We start from the raw sequence: 6,503 nt of genomic DNA, 5'->3' as shown, positions 1-6,503 counted from the left end.
CTCTTGTCTTGACAGTAGCCAACGCTTAGCAAGATGTGAGAAGGCATGGTAACTTCTACACGAAATAATGTCAGTTGGCAAAGTATTCCATTGAGTCATGGCAATGCAAGAAAATGATCACTTCCCAAATACAGTTTTGCGTTGGGGTACACTACACTTACCCCTTGTAACAGATCTTGTTGTTCTTGTTGACTTCTCAGAACAGAGTGTAATATATTTTTTCAAGGGGGGAGCTGCAGCATTGTGAATAATTTTAAAAAGTAAGCAGACATTTGAGTGCTTTATCAGATTTTCAAAGTTTTGAATTTCATATTTATTGAGTATATGACAGTGGTGGTAGCGCCGTGGCTTTTTATCATGGATTTTGAGGGCATTTTTGTATAGTGATTCAAGTGGTTTTAGTATTGTTTTGTTTGACTGAGACCAACTTGTAATACAATATAAAAAATGTGGGATAATCATAGCATTCAGATACATACTGGAAGCCTCTATTGTGAGTATTGTCTCTATTGTCAAGAAATATTTAAAAAAAAAACTCCTTGCATGTGGATATAAGTCAAAACTTTTTGTTTTCTTTTTTTACTTTGAAATGATGTTTAAGTGTTTGGCAACTTTTGTTAGCAGACTTTTCCAAATTTTTAAAAGTATTTTTATTATTTTTAATTTCATTTTACATTGTTTTTACATTCATTCATTTAGGGTTTAACTGTCAGAAAAAAAGAAAGTTTTCTTAATTTTACATTCAGCAATGTGATGTGTATTTTACTATTTTTAGAATATTTACACAAAATTCACTGAAGTTTAACATTCAAGATCATTAAGCAATTAAATAATACTGTAATATAAAAAAATTAAAACAAAAGATATAATATCCCATTATATTAATTTGCAGACTTCAACTTCTTTTTTATGGTTACCATTTGTAATAAAAATAATTTACTTTTTTGTTGCATTTGCATGTAATGTAGCACAAAGAAGAAACGACCTGTAAAATATTACAGTAAACTATTTATTTTACAACAAAGCCTGCACGTGTCCTTCAGACTGTCCAGTGTGATCAACACAAGTCAATTTACTGTTTGTGGGTGAAACTTCAATGTAAAAGTATCATTTAATACATTTTATTGAAAACCTGTTCAAACATAAAAGGAGCAGAGAAGTCAATCAGCTTTAATGTTGTTGGTTGCTTCTGAAAGTGACATTATCACCTGATTATCTCTGAAAAATAAATACTGACATTGTGTTGTTTATAATATAAATCTGAACAAGGCTGGTAAATCATATAAACCATGAGCAGATTCATTATTTAGTTTTCAGTAGTTTTAAGGGGGTTTTTGCAAAGAAAATACAGGACGGATTAAATCATTGCAACAACACGTTAGTACATGTAGCAATAAAACTTTGATCTCAAAGGTGCTGCATTAAAAAAACACTGTTGAACAAAGTCCAAAGATAGTGAGAGCTGTAATCTGTAATAAAAAAAGGAGCACTCAACAAATAAATGTTTCTGAAAAATTTTTTTGCATATAGATATATGACAAAACTACACAGAGACACAAACACACACTTGTTCATACATTCATGAAGAAGTTTAGCATCATCTGTGTTCTCAACAGTTTCACTATGACAAAATATATTTTCATTGTGACACATGAAACATCAGATGCAACAATTTTATAGACTGAAACTCTGGACCTAATTTAGAAGGAGTGCTGGTGTTGAAGAACAGTATTATATTCTATCTGCAGGTAATAAAAACATGTGACTACTTTTATGTCTGATAATGATTAACTAATGAAAGATGTTGGTGATGTTGAGAACAGATTCTGACATTGTTGAACAGAACAGCGACGCCATTACACCGTGAGATCTCTGACTGATCACTTGAAGGATTTTAAGCTGCAACCTGAAGAAACTGGATCTATTTTTCTGATCATTTGGAAACGGCAGAAATGGCTGAAAAAACTGCTCTTTTAAAAGGTTTCTTGGATTGTCATTTATGTTTGGAGACTTTCAGAGATCCTGTTTCTCTGAGCTGCAGCCACAGATTCTGTTCAAGCTGCCTGCAGAAATTCTGGGAACAAACTAAAAACAAAAACTGTCCCATTTGTAAAAGAAAATCATCAAAGGATAATCTATGGATTTTTCCTTGAAAGAACTGGCTGACTCCTTTGCTGGGAGACAGAAATCTGGATCATCTGAGACAGAAAAAGAAGAGAAGAAGCTGGAGGTGGTGTGTAGTAAACATCCAGAAGAGCCTAGATTGTTCTGTAAGGATGAAGACAGAGCTGTGTGTCCTGTCTGTGAGTTTTCTCTCCACCAGAGTCACAAAGTGGTTCCTATAGAACAAGCAGTCAGTGACCTGAAGGACCAGCTGAAATCTGACTTACAGTCTCTGCAGGACAAGAGGGACAAATACAAACAAGTGGAGAAAACATACAATGAAGTGAGTCAACAGTCCAAGAAGCAGCTGTTGTCCACAGAGAGACAGATCAGAGCAGAGTTCAACAAGCTCCACCAGTTCCTGAAAGAGGAAGAGGAGTCCAGACTGGCAGCTCTGAGGGAGGAAGAGGAGCAGAAGGGGAAGACTATCAGCAGAGAGATGAAGAGGATTCAGGAGCAGATCTCCTCTCTGTCAGACAGTATCTCTGCTGTTGAAGAAGAGCTGCAGAAACACAAGGTGCCATTCCTCAGCAGTTATAAAGCCACTCAGACCAGAGCCAGAGTCCAGTGCTCACTGTCAGATCCACAGCTGCTCTCAGGAGCGCTGATAGATGTGGCCAAACACCTGGGCAACCTGTCCTTCAGAGTCTGGGAGAAGATGAAGGAGAAGGTCCACTTCACTCCTCTCATTCTGGACCCAAACACTGCATACTACAGGCTCTATCTGTCTGATGATCTGACCAGTGTGAGATGTGGAGACACAAAGCAGCAGCTTCCTGATAATCCAGAGAGATTCACTAAGTATCCAGATGTTCTGGGCTCTGAGGGCTTCAGCTCAGGGAAACACAGCTGGGAGGTGGAGGTGGGAGATCATCCTGACTGGAATATAGGTTTGGTCAAAGAGTCAGTGGACAGGAAGGGAGAGAAATTTCTTTCACCAAAATATGGAATCTGGTGTTTATTGCATCGGAGTGGAAAATACAGTAATGGATCTGGTCAGACTGTCAGAGTGAAGAAGAGTCTCCAGAGGATCAGAGTCCAGCTGGACTATGACAGGGGGGAGGTGTCCTTCTACGACCCTGAAGACAAAATGACTCACATCTACACTTACAGAGACACTTTCACTGAGAAACTCTTCCCATATTTCTGTATTGGAAAGGCTGGTGATGCTAAAAGTGCTGATATGAAAATCTGTCCAACAGATTTTTCTCTGTAATGTTCAGGAATGTTAATGTTTGTTCAGACTTTATTCTGATTTCATCATCTATCTAGATCTCAGTGGAATCATTTAAAGTAAAAAGTTGTAAATATAAACTCAATACTGGATCTGCATTACAGGTGATAAACTTTCATACAGGTTTAAATCAGTTCTAATGTTTGGATTTTAAGAAACAGATTCAGTGTTTTAGTGACAAAAGTTATAAAAATTAGTTATCCTGATTATCAACATTTACTTTTAAAATCAAATCTTTCATCAGTTTTAGTTTTTATTTGTTGGGTTTTTCTATGAATTTTTCAGTTTATTCAGTTATTTCAGTTTTAGATATGTTCTTTTATTAAATGTTGCAATGTTTTATTTTCATTCAGTCTTTAATTCTTACTCTGCTTCTTCATACTGTAGATGATATTTTGTAGTGATCACATGGTGAATAACATGAATTATTAATGTCAAATTTGTGATGAACAAAAAGTAAATACCAGCAGAACAATTTAGTTTGTTTCCTCAATCAAATATATTTAAAAAAATAATCAAATGTGCATCAGATGGATGCTGCTTCACATGATGTGTAATTAAATCAGCAGCAGTTTAATTTACAGGTTTGTGTTTATGTATTTCCAGTTTCTTTATATAAACAAGTCAAATAATCATTTCACTGTACAAAAATATACAAATAACTACAAATAGGCATCAACTTCAACATTTGTGGACGGCTGGGAATTATTCAGTGATATTTTCTTTTGTAAAATCAGATCACAAATGAATAAATTGTACATAAAGAATCCAGAAACATCTTCATACGGCTGTGATGAAGGTAAATGTGAGAAAACGTGAGAAATAAAGCATGGCATGTTTAAAAAGAGTTGTGCAACTTGTTTATTTTTAATGGAGTTTAAAAGATTTAAAAGATGGTTAAACTTTTCCCTCCTACAACTTCACCACATTATAAACTGTAAAAACAGCAGTTCAAAGGTTAAAAACGAATAATTTACAACAGTCTCCTGAACATAAATATATATTTTTCACTTCTAGACGTGAGAAAAACAAACAGAGGAGCAGAATGGTTGCAGCTGTTGGTCAGTTTAGTGATGTGAAGTTGTAACAGTGTGTTGATACTAAAGTGTGTTCTAAACAGCCTCATTGAAGAGAGGGAGGACTGAGGGTTGCTACACAGAGATGGAGTGAGGCTGTCTACAATCATTTGCTCTGAAGGAGAATGAAGATGTTCACTAAAGATTAGTTAGAGTCAGTCAGCAGGACTGTATAATGCTGACTCAGTGTGTGAAGGCTGCACACATGGAGAAGCATTTCCAACAAGACAGCTCTGTTTCAGAAATGCTTCCACTGCTACATTTGACTCATTTTGTCTCCTATTTAATGCAGTTTTCAGAGACAACATGCTCACATGTGCATCATGTCACCAACATGACTGAATGGACAGAATGTGTACAGTATGTGGCTGCATGGACACATTTTACTTTGATACTTTGATACTTTACTTTGTCACCTGTTCAACTCTCCAAATACTGGAACATACACTTCACATCATGTATGTGTTAATATTAATCATATTGATATTATATATCATATTTATACAATATTCTTGTCCTTTTGCACATTCTACTTATTTACATATTCTTAAACTCTTAGTATATTATCTATTGTATGTATATCTTGTATAGTCAAGTATTTATATGCATATATAATGCCGGTACAATATATCATATTATATCATATCTTGTGTGTGTGTGTGTTTAGATATATAGTGTTGTGTATGTATGCACACCCTGCACAGGCTAAATATACGACACATTGCTATGTCATTATTATTATTATTACTACTACTATAATTATTATTATATACATATACTGTTGCTGCCTTTACTATTATTACTATATACTGTGATATACTACTATTATTATTCTGGCCTTATTACCATTATTATTATTATTATTATTATTATCATATACTATATTATTACTATTACACTATATATAAATATATATATATATATATATATACTGTACTATTATTATATACTGTCTAGTCACAATAACATTATTACCATCATATCATCAGTATAATTACCATCATCATCATCTATTTACTTCCTGTAAACGACACAAGATGGAGACAAAGTGCACATTTTGTTCACAGCCGTCTCATTTTGAACACTGAACATTTTGTTTCTGTCACTTATTTACATGCATATTATTGTTTGCTGCACAGGTTGATGGATAGAAACACCTTTTAACACTTTCTGATAGTTTCACTTTCAATACGAACCCTTCCCCAGTGACCAAACAGAGACAGAGAGGATCAGGACTCAGGAAATGTGTCAGAAATAGGGATGGGTACCGAATTCTGTACTTTTATAGGTACCGACCGAATTCAGTCAGTACTACCGAGTACCGATTCATGTAAAATCAAACGGTACCATGTTTCGGTACCTTAACGGCGTTAACTTTAAACTGATCATTGATTTCAACCTGTTTTCATTTAACATCTTTGATTAACAAGCGCACTATTTTTTATTTTTTATTTACCTCCTCATCTTGTCCTGTCTGCTCACCGCGGCCACTAGCTGCTGCCCTCTTCCACCCTGGCGCAGTACGAACAGCCGGCTCTAGGCCTGCTAGCCGCCAGCTGCTATCTCTCCAATGTCTCTACCCGGGCTTGGCCTTCGTCTGCCTCCAGATTGGACCTTCCTTACTCCGTTTGCTCTCTCCATTCTTCTGTAGATCAGTCATTAGCAGCTAGCAGCTAGCTGCTGCATCTCTGGTCCTCCGCTAATACTCCACTCTTCAACTCAGGAATATTACCTGCCACTTTACTCCAAACTGCCTCGCTGAAATTAAATCCCTCGGACTCCTGCGTCATCCTCGATATGTGCACAGAGCAGCCCGACTCAACTTTGTTTAATCCAACCATGCCACGCCCACAATACTGTCTGACCGGTGCTGCGCCGCACGGCTACGACGTCATCACAACAAATCACACGTGCACTTGCAACCTTTTTTTTTTTTTTTCGTGCAATTGCCACCTGAGAGCGCTCCTCTGCAGTCTTTGATAACACTGCAACCTTCATGTAACAAAATGCACGTTCGCTCAACAATAAAG

The 6,503-nt window shown here is 36.1% G+C and overlaps 1 pseudogene; it reads left to right on the top strand.

The window, feature by feature from the left end:
- Nucleotides 1–1,729: 1,729 nt before the first annotated feature.
- On the top strand, nucleotides 1,730–3,472 carry LOC131974248 (nuclear factor 7, brain-like; annotated as a pseudogene).
- The last annotated feature ends 3,031 nt before the right edge of the window (nucleotides 3,473–6,503 follow it).

This window comes from Centropristis striata, chromosome 7, assembly GCF_030273125.1.
Source record: "Centropristis striata isolate RG_2023a ecotype Rhode Island chromosome 7, C.striata_1.0, whole genome shotgun sequence".
In the NCBI taxonomy this organism is placed as follows: Eukaryota; Metazoa; Chordata; class Actinopteri; order Perciformes; family Serranidae; genus Centropristis; species Centropristis striata.
This window is presented reverse-complemented; position numbering and strand designations above follow the sequence as displayed.